General features: G+C 53.2%; 11 non-coding genes across 11 annotated transcripts; all 11 read left to right on the top strand.

The window, feature by feature from the left end:
• Positions 1-3612: 3612 nt before the first annotated feature.
• Positions 3613-3684, top strand: TRNAE-CUC (transfer RNA glutamic acid (anticodon CUC)). The gene has a single exon. It is a non-coding gene; the product is annotated as a tRNA-Glu (tRNA).
• Positions 3685-5130: 1446 nt separating this feature from the next.
• Positions 5131-5202, top strand: TRNAE-UUC (transfer RNA glutamic acid (anticodon UUC)). Its single transcript has one exon. It is a non-coding gene; the product is annotated as a tRNA-Glu (tRNA).
• A 630-nt stretch (positions 5203-5832) lies between these two features.
• TRNAE-CUC (transfer RNA glutamic acid (anticodon CUC)) lies at positions 5833-5904 on the top strand. The gene has a single exon. It is a non-coding gene; the product is annotated as a tRNA-Glu (tRNA).
• Positions 5905-7350: 1446 nt separating this feature from the next.
• TRNAE-UUC (transfer RNA glutamic acid (anticodon UUC)) lies at positions 7351-7422 on the top strand. Its single transcript has one exon. It is a non-coding gene; the product is annotated as a tRNA-Glu (tRNA).
• A 630-nt stretch (positions 7423-8052) lies between these two features.
• On the top strand, positions 8053-8124 carry TRNAE-CUC (transfer RNA glutamic acid (anticodon CUC)). The gene has a single exon. It is a non-coding gene; the product is annotated as a tRNA-Glu (tRNA).
• A 1446-nt stretch (positions 8125-9570) lies between these two features.
• TRNAE-UUC (transfer RNA glutamic acid (anticodon UUC)) lies at positions 9571-9642 on the top strand. Its single transcript has one exon. It is a non-coding gene; the product is annotated as a tRNA-Glu (tRNA).
• A 2850-nt stretch (positions 9643-12492) lies between these two features.
• On the top strand, positions 12493-12564 carry TRNAE-CUC (transfer RNA glutamic acid (anticodon CUC)). The gene has a single exon. It is a non-coding gene; the product is annotated as a tRNA-Glu (tRNA).
• A 2147-nt stretch (positions 12565-14711) lies between these two features.
• On the top strand, positions 14712-14783 carry TRNAE-CUC (transfer RNA glutamic acid (anticodon CUC)). Its single transcript has one exon. It is a non-coding gene; the product is annotated as a tRNA-Glu (tRNA).
• A 1446-nt stretch (positions 14784-16229) lies between these two features.
• Positions 16230-16301, top strand: TRNAE-UUC (transfer RNA glutamic acid (anticodon UUC)). Its single transcript has one exon. It is a non-coding gene; the product is annotated as a tRNA-Glu (tRNA).
• A 630-nt stretch (positions 16302-16931) lies between these two features.
• TRNAE-CUC (transfer RNA glutamic acid (anticodon CUC)) lies at positions 16932-17003 on the top strand. Its single transcript has one exon. It is a non-coding gene; the product is annotated as a tRNA-Glu (tRNA).
• A 2148-nt stretch (positions 17004-19151) lies between these two features.
• On the top strand, positions 19152-19223 carry TRNAE-CUC (transfer RNA glutamic acid (anticodon CUC)). Its single transcript has one exon. It is a non-coding gene; the product is annotated as a tRNA-Glu (tRNA).
• The last annotated feature ends 518 nt before the right edge of the window (positions 19224-19741 follow it).

The raw sequence follows: 19741 nt of genomic DNA, 5'->3' as shown, positions 1-19741 counted from the left end.
TCAGCAGATCCTGCTCCGATGGCAAGGGAGAGCCTGCAGGTGTAAATCAAAGAAAGGGGAGAAATCCGCAAGAGGCGGGTTAACAAATTCCAGTGGCAGGCCCATGTTCCCCAGGAAGCAAGTACTTCCTCCTGCTCCCTTCAGTGGGAAAAGACATAGGAGGTGTATTTCTCTAAGCAGGGGCTCTGCGTAGGTGGCACTGCATTGCTTTGGGAAGCATCCATGCTAAGTGCAGAGTAGCAGCAGACCCCACAGCTGAGACGTGAATTGGGACTGTTAAGGAAGGGCACTGGGAGGGTGAGGAGGGCAGAGGAAAATGCTTTAAAAAAGCATCTGCAAGTTCCTACACACCCGCTGAAAACCCATACCAGGGATGGGGCTCGAACCCATGCGGACAACTGTCCATTGGATCTTAAGTCCAACGCCTTAACCACTCGGCCACCCTGGTGAGACCCTAGGCCCTGCCTTACTCAGCTCCCTTTTCATGCTGGCTGCTCCAGCGCAGGCTGTCCAGCAAGAGGTGATTGCAGAGTAAAAAGGCTTTTGCAGGAGGATAAAGGTAATTGCTTATGACAAACACACTGTGTGACACCTAACTTTTCCCCACTCGTACTTTATGGGCAATCTATACAGTGGAGTTAGCTTAGTCACAATAAGGAAGTGAGCAAGGCAGGCTCACAAGAGCATCTCCTCCCTGGTGGTCTAGTGGCTAGGATTCGGCGCTTTCACCGCCGCGGCCCGGGTTCGATTCCGGTCAGGGAAGATCCCTCTAAGACGTAGACGTGCGTAATTTGTCCACGCAGCTCAGCTTTTTTTAATCGAAGGTCCTTAAAAAGGCACCCCGACCTATAGACGAAAGCAGAGGAAAGGGGCTGGGTCCCCTGTGTCCCAGGTTGCTTTGCTCCCATTGCCCTCAGCCACCTTCATGCGCACGCAGTCCCCCACCCAGTCAGGTGCTCTATGTGGGCGTAAAGTGCAGTACCAGCTCATCAGAAAGGTAAATTGCTGGAAAACCCGGCTGCGATGTATACATCTACTTTGGAGCACTCTTCTCCCTTGCACTCTTGAATCGGTCATTCGCAATGTATTCTTCCAGCAAGCTGAATAACGAGGTAGGTGTGAGAAGGTGTACCAGCTGTCTTTGAGCTATCAGCGGCCACTAGGTGTCCCTCTTGTGATTTCCCGGGGATCCCGATTGTACAGGAATTCGTCGGTTCAGTAGCACGGGGGAGGGGATGGCCTGTGCTTGGAAGTGACAAACAGTCTGGTGGAATCATGAGTCTTTTTTCAAGTTCTGATTCATATTCGCTGTAGAATAAAATATGCTTTAAGCCCCCATGAGCTTTGTCACTAGGAGAGCAGTGTAGGAACTTTTGCTGTATGGCCGTGGGTTCCCTGGTGGTCTAGTGGTTAGGATTCGGCGCTCTCACCGCCGCGGCCTGGGTTCGATTCCCGGTCAGGGAACAGTCCTTCTTCTGCCCTTGAATGCTTTTCCTTCCCGCAGGTCAGGGCTTCTCAAAATGAATTTGCTTTTCTGACAAACAGTTTGCCTAGCATCCCGCAATCTGGCTCCTAATTTGATTTTCGCAAGGTTCCCTTTGAGTTGCTTTCCTCGGCGGGAGGAAAATCTCTTGTGCAAGGCTCTTGAGGAAGTGAGATTCTGTATTCCGAGGTGCGCTTCTTTTCGTAGGCTTCTGACCACATGGTGTGCGGCAGGAAGTCATCTTTGACAGGGCCGCAGGCTTTGTCTCCAAATGGCATCCCGGACCCACTGCAACCCAGCTTTTTGCTGAAACGGAAGTCTGGTTCAGGGTAAGAAAAAGCTGAGCTGCACGTACCGAAAGCAGCAGAGCCCAGCGGCGGAGAGGGTGTGGCCAGGGCTGTCTGATTTGCATAGTGGCCAGTGGCATCTTGGGAATGTACAGGCTTTGGAGCCTAACGGGTGCTGCAGGGGTCTGCCTGGCCGGAGAAATGCCTGTCTGGCGCTCCCCTCAGGACACACGTGTCTTCCGTTCGAGCATGGAGGGTGAGGGACATGGGTCACCCTCATATACAGGGGTGTGGGCATGGGCAGGATGGGGTGTGGGGGACCCGTCAGGGCATTGCCCGTTTGGAAGCCCGTTCGGAAGGCAAGAGGAGGCGGAGGCGGGAATCTCTGCTCAATTTTTTCCCGAGGCCTGGGGACAAGCCTTTGCACATTTGATCCAGCCGGGCCTGCATCAGCAGATCCTGCTCCGATGGCAAGGGAGAGCCTGCAGGTGTAAATCAAAGAAAGGGGAGAAATCCACAAGAGGCGGGTTAACAAATTCCAGTGGCAGGCCCATGTTCCCCAGGAAGCAAGTACTTCCTCCTGCTCCCTTCAGTGGGAAAAGACATAGGAGGTGTATTTCTCTAAGCAGGGGCTCTGCGTAGGTGGCACTGCATTGCTTTGGGAAGCATCCATGCTAAGTGCAGAGTAGCAGCAGACCCCACAGCTGAGACGTGAATTGGGACTGTTAAGGAAGGGCACTGGGAGGGTGAGGAGGGCAGAGGAAAATGCTTTACAAAAGCATTTGCAAGTTCCTACACACCCGCTGAAAACCCATACCAGGGATGGGGCTCGAACCCATGCGGACAACTGTCCATTGGATCTTAAGTCCAACGCCTTAACAACTCGGCCACCCTGGTGAGACCCTAGGCCCTGCCTTACTCAGCTCCCTTTTCATGCTGGCTGCTCCAGCGCAGGCTGTCCAGCAAGAGGTGATTGCAGAGTAAAAAGGCTTTTGCAGGAGGATAAAGGTAATTGCTTATGACAAACACACTGTGTGACACCTAACTTTTCCCCACTCGTACTTTATGGGCAATCTATACAGTGGAGTTAGCTTAGTCACAATAAGGAAGTGAGCAAGGCAGGCTCACAAGAGCATCTCCTCCCTGGTGGTCTAGTGGCTAGGATTCGGCGCTTGCACCGCCGCGGCCCGGGTTCGATTCCCGGTCAGGGAAGATCCCTCTAAGACGTAGACGTGCGTAATTTGTCCACGCAGCTCAGCTTTTTTTAATCGAAGGTCCTTAAAAAGGCACCCCGACCTATAGACGAAAGCAGAGGAAAGGGGCTGGGTCCCCTGTGTCCCAGGTTGCTTTGCTCCCATTGCCCTCAGCCACCTTCATGCGCACGCAGTCCCCCACCCAGTCAGGTGCTCTATGTGGGCGTAAAGTGCAGTACCAGCTCATCAGAAAGGTAAATTGCTGGAAAACCCGGCTACGATGTATACATCTACTTTGGAGCACTCTTCTCCCTTGCACTCTTAAATCGGTCATTCGCAATGTATTCTTCCAGCAAGCTGAATAACGAGGTAGGTGTGAGAAGGTGTACCAGCTGTCTTTGAGCTATCAGCGGCCACTAGGTGTCCCTCTTGTGATTTCCCGGGGATCCCGATTGTACAGGAATTCGTCGGTTCAGTAGCACGGGGGAGGGGATGGCCTGTGCTTGGAAGTGACAAACAGTCTGGTGGAATCATGAGTGTTTTTTCAAGTTCTGATTCATATTCGCTGTAGAATAAAATATGCTTTCAGCCCCCATGAGCTTTGTCACTAGGAGAGCAGTGTAGGAACTTTTGCTGTATGGCTGTGGGTTCCCTGGTGGTCTAGTGGTTAGGATTCGGCGCTCTCACCGCCGCGGCCCGGGTTCGATTCCCGGTCAGGGAACAGTCCTTCTTCTGCCCTTGAATGCTTTTCCTTCCCGCAGGTCAGGGCTTCTCAAAATGAATTTGCTTTTCTGACAAACAGTTTGTCTAGCATCCCGCAATCTGGCTCCTAATTTGATTTTCGCAAGGTTCCCTTTGAGTTGCTTTCCTCGGCGGGAGGAAAATCTCTTGTGCAAGGCTCTTGAGGAAGTGAGATTCTGTATTCCGAGGTGCGCTTCTTTTCGTAAGCTTCTGACCACATGGTGTGCGGCAGGAAGTCATCTTTGACAGGGCCGCAGGCTTTGTCTCCAAATGGCATCCCGGACCCACTGCAACCCACCTTTTTGCTGAAACGGAAGTCTGGTTCAGGGTAAGAAAAAGCTGAGCTGCACGTACCGAAAGCAGCAGAGCCCAGCGGTGGAGAGGGTGTGGCCAGGGCTGTCTGATTTGCATAGTGACCAGTGGCATCTTGGGAATGTACAGGCTTTGGAGCTTAACGGGTGCTGCAGGGGTCTGCCTGGCCGGAGAAATGCCTGTCTGGCGCTCCCCTCAGGACACACGTGTCTTCCGTTCGAGCATGGAGGGTGAGGGACATGGGTCACCCTCATATACAGGGGTGTGGGCATGGGCAGGATGGGGTGTGGGGGACCCGTCAGGGCATTGCCCGTTTGGAAGCCCATTCGGAAGGCAAGAGGAGGCGGAGGCGGGAATCTCTGCTCAATTTTTTCCCGAGGCCTGGGGACAAGCCTTTGCACATTTGATCCAGCCGGGCCTGCATCAGCAGATCCTGCTCCGATGGCAAGGGAGAGCCTGCAGGTGTAAATCAAAGAAAGGGGAGAAATCCGCAAGAGGCGGGTTAACAAATTCCAGTGGCAGGCCCATGTTCCCCAGGAAGCAAGTACTTCCTCCTGCTCCCTTCAGTGGGAAAAGACATAGGAGGTGTATTTCTCTAAGCAGGGGCTCTGCGTAGGTGGCACTGCATTGCTTTGGGAAGCATACATGCTAAGTGCAGAGTAGCAGCAGACCCCACAGCTGAGACGTGAATTGGGACTGTTAAGGAAGGGCACTGGGAGGGTGAGGAGGGCAGAGGAAAATGCTTTAAAAAAGCATCTGCAAGTTCCTACACACCCGCTGAAAACCCATACCAGGGATGGGGCTCGAACCCATGCGGACAACTGTCCATTGGATCTTAAGTCCAACGCCTTAACCACTCGGCCACCCTGGTGAGACCCTAGGCCCTGCCTTACTCAGCTCCCTTTTCATGCTGGCTGCTCCAGCGCAGGCTGTCCAGCAAGAGGTGATTGCAGAGTAAAAAGGCTTTTGCAGGAGGATAAAGATAATTGCTTATGACAAACACACTGTGTGACACCTAACTTTTCCCCACTCGTACTTTATGGGCAATCTATACAGTGGAGTTAGCTTAGTCACAATAAGGAAGTGAGCAAGGCAGGCTCACAAGAGCATCTCCTCCCTGGTGGTCTAGTGGCTAGGATTCGGCGCTTTCACCGCCGCGGCCCGGGTTCGATTCCCGGTCAGGGAAGATCCCTCTAAGACGTAGACGTGCGTAATTTGTCCACGCAGCTCAGCTTTTTTTAATCGAAGGTCCTTAAAAAGGCACCCCGACCTATAGACGAAAGCAGAGGAAAGGGGCTGGGTCCCCTGTGTCCCAGGTTGCTTTGCTCCCATTGCCCTCAGCCACCTTCATGCGCACGCAGTCCCCCACCCAGTCAGGTGCTCTATGTGGGCGTAAAGTGCAGTACCAGCTCATCAGAAAGGTAAATTGCTGGAAAACCCGGCTGCGATGTATACATCTACTTTGGAGCACTCTTCTCCCTTGCACTCTTGAATCGGTCATTCGCAATGTATTCTTCCAGCAAGCTGAATAACGAGGTAGGTGTGAGAAGGTGTACCAGCTGTCTTTGAGCTATCAGCGGCCACTAGGTGTCCCTCTTGTGATTTCCCGGGGATCCCGATTGTACAGGAATTCGTCGGTTCAGTAGCACGGGGGAGGGGATGGCCTGTGCTTGGAAGTGACAAACAGTCTGGTGGAATCATGAGTGTTTTTTCAAGTTCTGATTCATATTCGCTGTAGAATAAAATATGCTTTCAGCCCCCATGAGCTTTGTCACTAGGAGAGCAGTGTAGGAACTTTTGCTGTATGGCTGTGGGTTCCCTGGTGGTCTAGTGGTTAGGATTCGGCGCTCTCACCGCCGCGGCCCGGGTTCGATTCCCGGTCAGGGAACAGTCCTTCTTCTGCCCTTGAATGCTTTTCCTTCCCGCAGGTCAGGGCTTCTCAAAATGAATTTGCTTTTCTGACAAACAGTTTGCCTAGCATCCCGCAATCTGGCTCCTAATCTGATTTTCGCAAGGTTCCCTTTGAGTTGCTTTCCTCGGCGGGAGGAAAATCTCTTGTGCAAGGCTCTTGAGGAAGTGAGATTCTGTATTCCGAGGTGCGCTTCTTTTAGTAGGCTTCTGACCACATGGTGTGCGGCAGGAAGTCATCTTTGACAGGGCCGCAGGCTTTGTCTCCAAATGGCATCCCGGACCCACTGCAACCCACCTTTTTGCTGAAACGGAAGTCTGGTTCAGGGTAAGAAAAAGCTGAGCTGCACGTACCGAAAGCAGCAGAGCCCAGCGGCGGAGAGGGTGTGGCCAGGGCTGTCTGATTTGCATAGTGACCAGTGGCATCTTGGGAATGTACAGGCTTTGGAGCTTAACGGGTGCTGCAGGGGTCTGCCTGGCCGGAGAAATGCCTGTCTGGCGCTCCCCTCAGGACACACGTGTCTTCCGTTCGAGCATGGAGGGTGAGGGACATGGGTCACCCTCATATACAGGGGTGTGGGCATGGGCAGGATGGGGCGTGGGGGACCCGTCAGGGCATTGCCCGTTTGGAAGCCCGTTCGGAAGGCAAGAGGAGGCGGAGGCGGGAATCTCTGCTCAATTTTTTCCCGAGGCCTGGGGACAAGCCTTTGCACATTTGATCCAGCCGGGCCTGCATCAGCAGATCCTGCTCCGATGGCAAGGGAGAGCCTGCAGGTGTAAATCAAAGAAAGGGGAGAAATCCGCAAGAGGCGTGTTAACAAATTCCAGTGGCAGGCCCATGTTCCCCAGGAAGCAAGTACTTCCTCCTGCTCCCTTCAGTGGGAAAAGACATAGGAGGTGTATTTCTCTAAGCAGGGGCTCTGCGTAGGTGGCACTGCATTGCTTTGGGAAGCATCCATGCTAAGTGCAGAGTAGCAGCAGACCCCACAGCTGAGACGTGAATTGGGACTGTTAAGGAAGGGCACTGGGAGGGTGAGGAGGGCAGAGGAAAATGCTTTAAAAAAGCATCTGCAAGTTCCTACACACCCGCTGAAAACCCATACCAGGGATGGGGCTCGAACCCATGCGGACAACTGTCCATTGGATCTTAAGTCCAACGCCTTAACCACTCGGCCACCCTGGTGAGACCCTAGGCCCTGCCTTACTCAGCTCCCTTTTCATGCTGGCTGCTCCAGCGCAGGCTGTCCAGCAAGAGGTGATTGCAGAGTAAAAAGGCTTTTGCAGGAGGATAAAGGTAATTGCTTATGACAAACACACTGTGTGACACCTAACTTTTCCCCACTCGTACTTTATGGGCAATCTATACAGTGGAGTTAGCTTAGTCACAATAAGGAAGTGAGCAAGGCAGGCTCACAAGAGCATCTCCTCCCTGGTGGTCTAGTGGCTAGGATTCGGCGCTTTCACCGCCGCGGCCCGGGTTCGATTCCCGGTCAGGGAAGATCCCTCTAAGACGTAGACGTGCGTAATTTGTCCACGCAGCTCAGCTTTTTTTAATCGAAGGTCCTTAAAAAGGCACCCCGACCTATAGACGAAAGCAGAGGAAAGGGGCTGGGTCCCCTGTGTCCCAGGTTGCTTTGCTCCCATTGCCCTCAGCCACCTTCATGCGCACGCAGTCCCCCACCCAGTCAGGTGCTCTATGTGGGCGTAAAGTGCAGTACCAGCTCATCAGAAAGGTAAATTGCTGGAAAACCCGGCTGCGATGTATACATCTACTTTGGAGCACTCTTCTCCCTTGCACTCTTGAATCGGTCATTCGCAATGTATTCTTCCAGCAAGCTGAATAACGAGGTAGGTGTGAGAAGGTGTACCAGCTGTCTTTGAGCTATCAGCGGCCACTAGGTGTCCCTCTTGTGATTTCCCGGGGATCCCGATTGTACAGGAATTCGTCGGTTCAGTAGCACGGGGGAGGGGATGGCCTGTGCTTGGAAGTGACAAACAGTCTGGTGGAATCATGAGTGTTTTTTCAAGTTCTGATTCATATTCGCTGTAGAATAAAATATGCTTTCAGCCCCCATGAGCTTTGTCACTAGGAGAGCAGTGTAGGAACTTTTGCTGTATGGCTGTGGGTTCCCTGGTGGTCTAGTGGTTAGGATTCGGCGCTCTCACCGCCGCGGCCCGGGTTCGATTCCCGGTCAGGGAACAGTCCTTCTTCTGCCCTTGAATGCTTTTCCTTCCCGCAGGTCAGGGCTTCTCAAAATGAATTTGCTTTTCTGACAAACAGTTTGCCTAGCATCCCGCAATCTGGCTCCTAATCTGATTTTCGCAAGGTTCCCTTTGAGTTGCTTTCCTCGGCGGGAGGAAAATCTCTTGTGCAAGGCTCTTGAGGAAGTGAGATTCTGTATTCCGAGGTGCGCTTCTTTTCGTAGGATTCTGACCACATGGTGTGCGGCAGGAAGTCATCTTTGACAGGGCCGCAGGCTTTGTCTCCAAATGGCATCCCGGACCCACTGCAACCCAGCTTTTTGCTGAAACGGAAGTCTGGTTCAGGGTAAGAAAAAGCTGAGCTGCACGTACCGAAAGCAGCAGAGCCCAGCGGCGGAGAGGGTGTGGCCAGGGCTGTCTGATTTGCATAGTGGCCAGTGGCATCTTGGGAATGTACAGGCTTTGGAGCCTAACGGGTGCTGCAGGGGTCTGCCTGGCCGGAGAAATGCCTGTCTGGCGCTCCCCTCAGGACACACGTGTCTTCCGTTCGAGCATGGAGGGTGAGGGACATGGGTCACCCTCATATACAGGGGTGTGGGCATGGGCAGGATGGGGTGTGGGGGACCCGTCAGGGCATTGCCCGTTTGGAAGCCCGTTCGGAAGGCAAGAGGAGGCGGAGGCGGGAATCTCTGCTCAATTTTTTCCCGAGGCCTGGGGACAAGCCTTTGCACATTTGATCCAGCCGGGCCTGCATCAGCAGATCCTGCTCCGATGGCAAGGGAGAGCCTGCAGGTGTAAATCAAAGAAAGGGGAGAAATCCACAAGAGGCGGGTTAACAAATTCCAGTGGCAGGCCCATGTTCCCCAGGAAGCAAGTACTTCCTCCTGCTCCCTTCAGTGGTAAAAGACATAGGAGGTGTATTTCTCTAAGCAGGGGCTCTGCGTAGGTGGCACTGCATTGCTTTGGGAAGCATCCATGCTAAGTGCAGAGTAGCAGCAGACCCCACAGCTGAGACGTGAATTGGGACTGTTAAGGAAGGGCACTGGGAGGGTGAGGAGGGCAGAGGAAAATGCTTTACAAAAGCATTTGCAAGTTCCTACACACCCGCTGAAAACCCATACCAGGGATGGGGCTCGAACCCATGCGGACAACTGTCCATTGGATCTTAAGTCCAACGCCTTAACAACTCGGCCACCCTGGTGAGACCCTAGGCCCTGCCTTACTCAGCTCCCTTTTCATGCTGGCTGCTCCAGCGCAGGCTGTCCAGCAAGAGGTGATTGCAGAGTAAAAAGGCTTTTGCAGGAGGATAAAGGTAATTGCTTATGACAAACACACTGTGTGACACCTAACTTTTCCCCACTCGTACTTTATGGGCAATCTATACAGTGGAGTTAGCTTAGTCACAATAAGGAAGTGAGCAAGGCAGGCTCACAAGAGCATCTCCTCCCTGGTGGTCTAGTGGCTAGGATTCGGCGCTTTCACCGCCGCGGCCCGGGTTCGATTCCCGGTCAGGGAAGATCCCTCTAAGACGTAGACGTGCGTAATTTGTCCACGCAGCTCAGCTTTTTTTAATCGAAGGTCCTTAAAAAGGCACCCCGACCTATAGACGAAAGCAGAGGAAAGGGGCTGGGTCCCCTGTGTCCCAGGTTGCTTTGCTCCCATTGCCCTCAGCCACCTTCATGCGCACGCAGTCCCCCACCCAGTCAGGTGCTCTATGTGGGCGTAAAGTGCAGTACCAGCTCATCAGAAAGGTAAATTGCTGGAAAACCCGGCTGCGATGTATACATCTACTTTGGAGCACTCTTCTCCCTTGCACTCTTAAATCGGTCATTCGCAATGTATTCTTCCAGCAAGCTGAATAACGAGGTAGGTGTGAGAAGGTGTACCAGCTGTCTTTGAGCTATCAGCGGCCACTAGGTGTCCCTCTTGTGATTTCCCGGGGATCCCGATTGTACAGGAATTCGTCGGTTCAGTAGCACGGGGGAGGGGATGGCCTGTGCTTGGAAGTGACAAACAGTCTGGTGGAATCATGAGTGTTTTTTCAAGTTCTGATTCATATTCGCTGTAGAATAAAATATGCTTTCAGCCCCCATGAGCTTTGTCACTAGGAGAGCAGTGTAGGAACTTTTGCTGTATGGCTGTGGGTTCCCTGGTGGTCTAGTGGTTTGGATTCGGCGCTCTCACCGCCGCGGCCCGGGTTCGATTCCCGGTCAGGGAACAGTCCTTCTTCTGCCCTTGAATGCTTTTCCTTCCCGCAGGTCAGGGCTTCTCAAAATGAATTTGCTTTTCTGACAAACAGTTTGTCTAGCATCCCGCAATCTGGCTCCTAATTTGATTTTCGCAAGGTTCCCTTTGAGTTGCTTTCCTCGGCGGGAGGAAAATCTCTTGTGCAAGGCTCTTGAGGAAGTGAGATTCTGTATTCCGAGGTGCGCTTCTTTTCGTAGGCTTCTGACCACATGGTGTGCGGCAGGAAGTCATCTTTGACAGGGCCGCAGGCTTTGTCTCCAAATGGCATCCCGGACCCACTGCAACCCACCTTTTTGCTGAAACGGAAGTCTGGTTCAGGGTAAGAAAAAGCTGAGCTGCACGTACCGAAAGCAGCAGAGCCCAGCGGTGGAGAGGGTGTGGCCAGGGCTGTCTGATTTGCATAGTGACCAGTGGCATCTTGGGAATGTACAGGCTTTGGAGCTTAACGGGTGCTGCAGGGGTCTGCCTGGCCGGAGAAATGCCTGTCTGGCGCTCCCCTCAGGACACACGTGTCTTCCGTTCGAGCATGGAGGGTGAGGGACATGGGTCACCCTCATATACAGGGGTGTAGGCATGGGCAGGATGGGGCGTGGGGGACCCGTCAGGGCATTGCCCGTTTGGAAGCCCGTTCGGAAGGCAAGAGGAGGCGGAGGCGGGAATCTCTGCTCAATTTTTTCCCGAGGCCTGGGGACAAGCCTTTGCACATTTGATCCAGCCGGGCCTGCATCAGCAGATCCTGCTCCGATGGCAAGGGAGAGCCTGCAGGTGTAAATCAAAGAAAGGGGAGAAATCCGCAAGAGGCGGGTTAACAAATTCCAGTGGCAGGCCCATGTTCCCCAGGAAGCAAGTACTTCCTCCTGCTCCCTTCAGTGGGAAAAGACATAGGAGGTGTATTTCTCTAAGCAGGGGCTCTGCGTAGGTGGCACTGCATTGCTTTGGGAAGCATCCATGCTAAGTGCAGAGTAGCAGCAGACCCCACAGCTGAGACGTGAATTGGGACTGTTAAGGAAGGGCACTGGGAGGGTGAGGAGGGCAGAGGAAAATGCTTTAAAAAAGCATCTGCAAGTTCATACACACCCGCTGAAAACCCATACCAGGGATGGGGCTCGAACCCATGCGGACAACTGTCCATTGGATCTTAAGTCCAACGCCTTAACCACTCGGCCACCCTGGTGAGACCCTAGGCCCTGCCTTACTCAGCTCCCTTTTCATGCTGGCTGCTCCAGCGCAGGCTGTCCAGCAAGAGGTGATTGCAGAGTAAAAAGGCTTTTGCAGGAGGATAAAGGTAATTGCTTATGACAAACACACTGTGTGACACCTAACTTTTCCCCACTCGTACTTTATGGGCAATCTATACAGTGGAGTTAGCTTAGTCACAATAAGGAAGTGAGCAAGGCAGGCTCACAAGAGCATCTCCTCCCTGGTGGTCTAGTGGCTAGGATTCGGCGCTTTCACCGCCGCGGCCCTGGTTCGATTCCCGGTCAGGGAAGATCCCTCTAAGACGTAGACGTGCGAAATTTGTCCACGCAGCTCAGCTTTTTTTAATCGAAGGTCCTTAAAAAGGCACCCCGACCTATAGACGAAAGCAGAGGAAAGGGGCTGGGTCCCCCGTGTCCCAGGTTGCTTTGCTCCCATTGCCCTCAGCCACCTTCATGCGCACGCAGTCCCCCACCCAGTCAGGTGCTCTATGTGGGCGTAAAGTGCAGTACCAGCTCATCAGAAAGGTAAATTGCTGGAAAACCCGGCTGCGATGTATACATCTACTTTGGAGCACTCTTCTCCCTTGCACTCTTGAATCGGTCATTCGCAATGTATTCTTCCAGCAAGCTGAATAACGAGGTAGGTGTGAGAAGGTGTACCAGCTGTCTTTGAGCTATCAGCGGCCACTAGGTGTCCCTCTTGTGATTTCCCGGGGATCCCGATTGTACAGGAATTCGTCGGTTCAGTAGCACGGGGGAGGGGATGGCCTGTGCTTGGAAGTGACAAACAGTCTGGTGGAATCATGAGTGTTTTTTCAAGTTCTGATTCATATTCGCTGTAGAATAAAATATGCTTTCAGCCCCCATGAGCTTTGTCACTAGGAGAGCAGTGTAGGAACTTTTGCTGTATGGCTGTGGGTTCCCTGGTGGTCTAGTGGTTAGGATTCGGCGCTCTCACCGCCGCGGCCCGGGTTCGATTCCCGGTCAGGGAACAGTCCTTCTTCTGCCCTTGAATGCTTTTCCTTCCCGCAGGTCAGGGCTTCTCAAAATGAATTTGCTTTTCTGACAAACAGTTTGCCTAGCATCCCGCAATCTGGCTCCTAATTTGATTTTCGCAAGGTTCCCTTTGAGTTGCTTTCCTCGGCGGGAGGAAAATCTCTTGTGCAAGGCTCTTGAGGAAGTGAGATTCTGTATTCCGAGGTGCGCTTCTTTTCGTAGGCTTCTGACCACATGGTGTGCGGCAGGAAGTCATCTTTGACAGGGCCGCAGGCTTTGTCTCCAAATGGAATCCCGGACCCACTGCAACCCACCTTTTTGCTGAAACGGAAGTCTGGTTCAGGGTAAGAAAAAGCTGAGCTGCACGTACCGAAAGCAGCAGAGCCCAGCGGTGGAGAGGGTGTGGCCAGGGCTGTCTGATTTGCATAGTGACCAGTGGCATCTTGGGAATGTACAGGCTTTGGAGCTTAACGGGTGCTGCAGGGGTCTGCCTGGCCGGAGAAATGCCTGTCTGGCGCTCCCCTCAGGACACACGTGTCTTCCGTTCGAGCATGGAGGGTGAGGGACATGGGTCACCCTCATATACAGGGGTGTGGGCATGGGCAGGATGGGGCGTGGGGGACCCGTCAGGGCATTGCCCGTTTGGAAGCCCGTTCGGAAGGCAAGAGGAGGCGGAGGCGGGAATCTCTGCTCAATTTTTTCCCGAGGCCTGGGGACAAGCCTTTGCACATTTGATCCAGCCGGGCCTGCATCAGCAGATCCTGCTCCGATGGCAAGGGAGAGCCTGCAGGTGTAAATCAAAGAAAGGGGAGAAATCCGCAAGAGGCGGGTTAACAAATTCCAGTGGCAGGCCCATGTTCCCCAGGAAGCAAGTACTTCCTCCTGCTCCCTTCAGTGGGAAAAGACATAGGAGGTGTATTTCTCTAAGCAGGGGCTCTGCGTAGGTGGCACTGCATTGCTTTGGGAAGCATCCATGCTAAGTGCAGAGTAGCAGCAGACCCCACAGCTGAGACGTGAATTGGGACTGTTAAGGAAGGGCACTGGGAGGGTGAGGAGGGCAGAGGAAAATGCTTTAAAAAAGCATCTGCAAGTTCCTACACACCCGCTGAAAACCCATACCAGGGATGGGGCTCGAACCCATGCGGACAACTGTCCATTGGATCTTAAGTCCAACGCCTTAACCACTCGGCCACCCTGGTGAGACCCTAGGCCCTGCCTTACTCAGCTCCCTTTTCATGCTGGCTGCTCCAGCGCAGGCTGTCCAGCAAGAGGTGATTGCAGAGTAAAAAGGCTTTTGCAGGAGGATAAAGGTAATTGCTTATGACAAACACACTGTGTGACACCTAACTTTTCCCCACTCGTACTTTATGGGCAATCTATACAGTGGAGTTAGCTTAGTCACAATAAGGAAGTGAGCAAGGCAGGCTCACAAGAGCATCTCCTCCCTGGTGGTCTAGTGGCTAGGATTCGGCGCTTTCACCGCCGCGGCCCGGGTTCGATTCCGGTCAGGGAAGATCCCTCTAAGACGTAGACGTGCGTAATTTGTCCACGCAGCTCAGCTTTTTTTAATCGAAGGTCCTTAAAAAGGCACCCCGACCTATAGACGAAAGCAGAGGAAAGGGGCTGGGTCCCCTGTGTCCCAGGTTGCTTTGCTCCCATTGCCCTCAGCCACCTTCATGCGCACGCAGTCCCCCACCCAGTCAGGTGCTCTATGTGGGCGTAAAGTGCAGTACCAGCTCATCAGAAAGGTAAATTGCTGGAAAACCCGGCTGCGATGTATACATCTACTTTGGAGCACTCTTCTCCCTTGCACTCTTGAATCGGTTATTCGCAATGTATTCTTCCAGCAAGCTGAATAACGAGGTAGGTGTGAGAAGGTGTACCAGCTGTCTTTGAGCTATCAGCGGCCACTAGGTGTCCCTCTTGTGATTTCCCGGGGATCCCGATTGTACAGGAATTCGTCGGTTCAGTAGCACGGGGGAGGGGATGGCCTGTGCTTGGAAGTGACAAACAGTCTGGTGGAATCATGAGTCTTTTTTCAAGTTCTGATTCATATTCGCTGTAGAATAAAATATGCTTTCAGCCCCCATGAGCTTTGTCACTAGGAGAGCAGTGTAGGAACTTTTGCTGTATGGCCGTGGGTTCCCTGGTGGTCTAGTGGTTAGGATTCGGCGCTCTCACCGCCGCGGCCTGGGTTCGATTCCCAGTCAGGGAACAGTCCTTCTTCTGCCCTTGAATGCTTTTCCTTCCCGCAGGTCAGGGCTTCTCAAAATGAATTTGCTTTTCTGACAAACAGTTTGCCTAGCATCCCGCAATCTGGCTCCTAATTTGATTTTCGCAAGGTTCCCTTTGAGTTGCTTTCCTCGGCGGGAGGAAAATCTCTTGTGCAAGGCTCTTGAGGAAGTGAGATTCTGTATTCCGAGGTGCGCTTCTTTTCGTAGGCTTCTGACCACATGGTGTGCGGCAGGAAGTCATCTTTGACAGGGCCGCAGGCTTTGTCTCCAAATGGCATCCCGGACCCACTGCAACCCAGCTTTTTGCTGAAACGGAAGTCTGGTTCAGGGTAAGAAAAAGCTGAGCTGCACGTACCGAAAGCAGCAGAGCCCAGCGGCGGAGAGGGTGTGGCCAGGGCTGTCTGATTTGCATAGTGGCCAGTGGCATCTTGGGAATGTACAGGCTTTGGAGCCTAACGGGTGCTGCAGGGGTCTGCCTGGCCGGAGAAATGCCTGTCTGGCGCTCCCCTCAGGACACACGTGTCTTCCGTTCGAGCATGGAGGGTGAGGGACATGGGTCACCCTCATATACAGGGGTGTGGGCATGGGCAGGATGGGGTGTGGGGGACCCGTCAGGGCATTGCCCGTTTGGAAGCCCGTTCGGAAGGCAAGAGGAGGCGGAGGCGGGAATCTCTGCTCAATTTTTTCCCGAGGCCTGGGGACAAGCCTTTGCACATTTGATCCAGCCGGGCCTGCATCAGCAGATCCTGCTCCGATGGCAAGGGAGAGCCTGCAGGTGTAAATCAAAGAAAGGGGAGAAATCCACAAGAGGCGGGTTAACAAATTCCAGTGGCAGGCCCATGTTCCCCAGGAAGCAAGTACTTCCTCCTGCTCCCTTCAGTGGGAAAAGACATAGGAGGTGTATTTCTCTAAGCAGGGGCTCTGCGTAGGTGGCACTGCATTGCTTTGGGAAGCATCCATGCTAAGTGCAGAGTAGCAGCAGACCCCACAGCTGAGACGTGAATTGGGACTGTTAAGGAAGGGCACTGGGAGGGTGAGGAGGGCAGAGGAAAATGCTTTACAAAAGCATTTGCAAGTTCCTACACACCCGCTGAAAACCCATACCAGGGATGGGGCTCGAACCCATGCGGACAACTGTCCATTGGATCTTAAGTCCAACGCCTTAACAACTCGGCCACCCTGGTGAGACCCTAGGCCCTGCCTTACTCAGCTCCCTTTTCATGCTGGCTGCTCCAGCGCAGGCTGTCCAGCAAGAGGTGATTGCAGAGTAAAAAGGCTTTTGCAGGAGGATAAAGGTAATTGCTTATGACAAACACACTGTGTGACACCTAACTTTTCCCCACTCGTACTTTATGGGCAATCTATACAGTGGAGTTAGCTTAGTCACAATAAGGAAGTGAGCAAGGCAGGCTCACAAGAGCATCTCCTCCCTGGTGGTCTAGTGGCTAGGATTCGGCGCTTTCACCGCCGCGGCCCGGGTTCGATTCCCGGTCAGGGAAGATCCCTCTAAGACGTAGACGTGCGTAATTTGTCCACGCAGCTCAGCTTTTTTTAATCGAAGGTCCTTAAAAAGGCACCCCGACCTATAGACGAAAGCAGAGGAAAGGGGCTGGGTCCCCTGTGTCCCAGGTTGCTTTGCTCCCATTGCCCTCAGCCACCTTCATGCGCACGCAGTCCCCCACCCAGTCAGGTGCTCTATGTGGGCGTAAAGTGCAGTACCAGCTCATCAGAAAGGTAAATTGCTGGAAAACCCGGCTACGATGTATACATCTACTTTGGAGCACTCTTCTCCCTTGCACTCTTAAATCGGTCATTCGCAATGTATTCTTCCAGCAAGCTGAATAACGAGGTAGGTGTGAGAAGGTGTACCAGCTGTCTTTGAGCTATCAGCGGCCACTAGGTGTCCCTCTTGTGATTTCCCGGGGATCCCGATTGTACAGGAATTCGTCGGTTCAGTAGCACGGGGGAGGGGATGGCCTGTGCTTGGAAGTGACAAACAGTCTGGTGGAATCATGAGTGTTTTTTCAAGTTCTGATTCATATTCGCTGTAGAATAAAATATGCTTTCAGCCCCCATGAGCTTTGTCACTAGGAGAGCAGTGTAGGAACTTTTGCTGTATGGCTGTGGGTTCCCTGGTGGTCTAGTGGTTAGGATTCGGCGCTCTCACCGCCGCGGCCCGGGTTCGATTCCCGGTCAGGGAACAGTCCTTCTTCTGCCCTTGAATGCTTTTCCTTCCCGCAGGTCAGGGCTTCTCAAAATGAATTTGCTTTTCTGACAAACAGTTTGTCTAGCATCCCGCAATCTGGCTCCTAATTTGATTTTCGCAAGGTTCCCTTTGAGTTGCTTTCCTCGGCGGGAGGAAAATCTCTTGTGCAAGGCTCTTGAGGAAGTGAGATTCTGTATTCCGAGGTGCGCTTCTTTTCGTAAGCTTCTGACCACATGGTGTGCGGCAGGAAGTCATCTTTGACAGGGCCGCAGGCTTTGTCTCCAAATGGCATCCCGGACCCACTGCAACCCACCTTTTTGCTGAAACGGAAGTCTGGTTCAGGGTAAGAAAAAGCTGAGCTGCACGTACCGAAAGCAGCAGAGCCCAGCGGTGGAGAGGGTGTGGCCAGGGCTGTCTGATTTGCATAGTGACCAGTGGCATCTTGGGAATGTACAGGCTTTGGAGCTTAACGGGTGCTGCAGGGGTCTGCCTGGCCGGAGAAATGCCTGTCTGGCGCTCCCCTCAGGACACACGTGTCTTCCGTTCGAGCATGGAGGGTGAGGGACATGGGTCACCCTCATATACAGGGGTGTGGGCATGGGCAGGATGGGGTGTGGGGGACCCGTCAGGGCATTGCCCGTTTGGAAGCCCGTTCGGAAGGCAAGAGGAGGCGGAGGCGGGAATCTCTGCTCAATTTTTTCCCGAGGCCTGGGGACAAGCCTTTGCACATTTGATCCAGCCGGGCCTGCATCAGCAGATCCTGCTCCGATGGCAAGGGAGAGCCTGCAGGTGTAAATCAAAGAAAGGGGAGAAATCCACAAGAGGCGGGTTAACAAATTCCAGTGGCAGGCCCATGTTCCCCAGGAAGCAAGTACTTCCTCCTGCTCCCTTCAGTGGGAAAAGACATAGGAGGTGTATTTCTCTAAGCAGGGGCTCTGCGTAGGTGGCACTGCATTGCTTTGGGAAGCATCCATGCTAAGTGCAGAGTAGCAGCAGACCCCACAGCTGAGACGTGAATTGGGACTGTTAAGGAAGGGCACTGGGAGGGTGAGGAGGGCAGAGAAAAATGCTTTAAAAAAGCATCTGCAAGTTCCTACACACCCGCTGAAAACCCATACCAGGGATGGGGCTCGAACCCATGCGGACAACTGTCCATTGGATCTTAAGTCCAACGCCTTAACCACTCGGCCACCCTGGTGAGACCCTAGGCCCTGCCTTACTCAGCTCCCTTTTCATGCTGGCTGCTCCAGCGCAGGCTGTCCAGCAAGAGGTGATTGCAGAGTAAAAAGGCTTTTGCAGGAGGATAAAGGTAATTGCTTATGACAAACACACTGTGTGACACCTAACTTTTCCCCACTCGTACTTTATGGGCAATCTATACAGTGGAGTTAGCTTAGTCACAATAAGGAAGTGAGCAAGGCAGGCTCACAAGAGCATCTCCTCCCTGGTGGTCTAGTGGCTAGGATTCGGCGCTTTCACCGCTGCGGCCCGGGTTCGATTCCCGGTCAGGGAAGATCCCTCTAAGACGTAGACGTGCGTAATTTGTCCACGCAGCTCAGCTTTTTTTAATCGAAGGTCCTTAAAAAGGCACCCCGACCTATAGACGAAAGCAGAGGAAAGGGGCTGGGTCCCCTGTGTCCCAGGTTGCTTTGCTCCCATTGCCCTCAGCCACCTTCATGCGCACGCAGTCCCCCACCCAGTCAGGTGCTCTATGTGGGCGTAAAGTGCAGTACCAGCTCATCAGAAAGGTAAATTGCTGGAAAACCCGGCTGCGATGTATACATCTACTTTGGAGCACTCTTCTCCCTTGCACTCTTGAATCGGTCATTCGCAATGTATTCTTCCAGCAAGCTGAATAACGAGGTAGGTGTGAGAAGGTGTACCAGCTGTCTTTGAGCTATCAGCGGCCACTAGGTGTCCCTCTTGTGATTTCCCGGGGATCCCGATTGTACAGGAATTCGTCGGCTCAGTAGCACGGGGGAGGGGATGGCCTGTGCTTGGAAGTGACAAACAGTCTGGTGGAATCATGAGTGTTTTTTCAAGTTCTGATTCATATTCGCTGTAGAATAAAATATGCTTTCAGCCCCCATGAGCTTTGTCACTAGGAGAGCAGTGTAGGAACTTTTGCTGTATGGCTGTGGGTTCCCTGGTGGTCTAGTGGTTAGGATTCGGCGCTCTCACCGCCGCGGCCCGGGTTCGATTCCCGGTCAGGGAACAGTCCTTCTTCTGCCCTTGAATGCTTTTCCTTCCCGCAGGTCAGGGCTTCTCAAAATGAATTTGCTTTTCTGACAAACAGTTTGCCTAGCATCCCGCAATCTGGCTCCTAATCTGATTTTCGCAAGGTTCCCTTTGAGTTGCTTTCCTCGGCGGGAGGAAAATCTCTTGTGCAAGGCTCTTGAGGAAGTGAGATTCTGTATTCCGAGGAGCGCTTCTTTTCGTAGGATTCTGACCACATGGTGTGCGGCAGGAAGTCATCTTTGACAGGGCCGCAGGCTTTGTCTCCAAATGGCATCCCGGACCCACTGCAACCCAGCTTTTTGCTGAAACGGAAGTCTGGTTCAGGGTAAGAAAAAGCTGAGCTGCACGTACCGAAAGCAGCAGAGCCCAGCGGCGGAGAGGGTGTGGCCAGGGCTGTCTGATTTGCATGGTGGCCAGTGGCATCTTGGGAATGTACAGGCTTTGGAGCTTAACGGGTGCTGCAGGGGTCTGCCTGGCCGGAGAAATGCCTGTCTG

The sequence above is a fragment of the Triturus cristatus genome, chromosome 5_2 (assembly GCF_964204655.1).
Source record: "Triturus cristatus chromosome 5_2, aTriCri1.1, whole genome shotgun sequence".
Taxonomy (NCBI): domain Eukaryota; kingdom Metazoa; phylum Chordata; class Amphibia; order Caudata; family Salamandridae; genus Triturus; species Triturus cristatus.
This window is presented reverse-complemented; position numbering and strand designations above follow the sequence as displayed.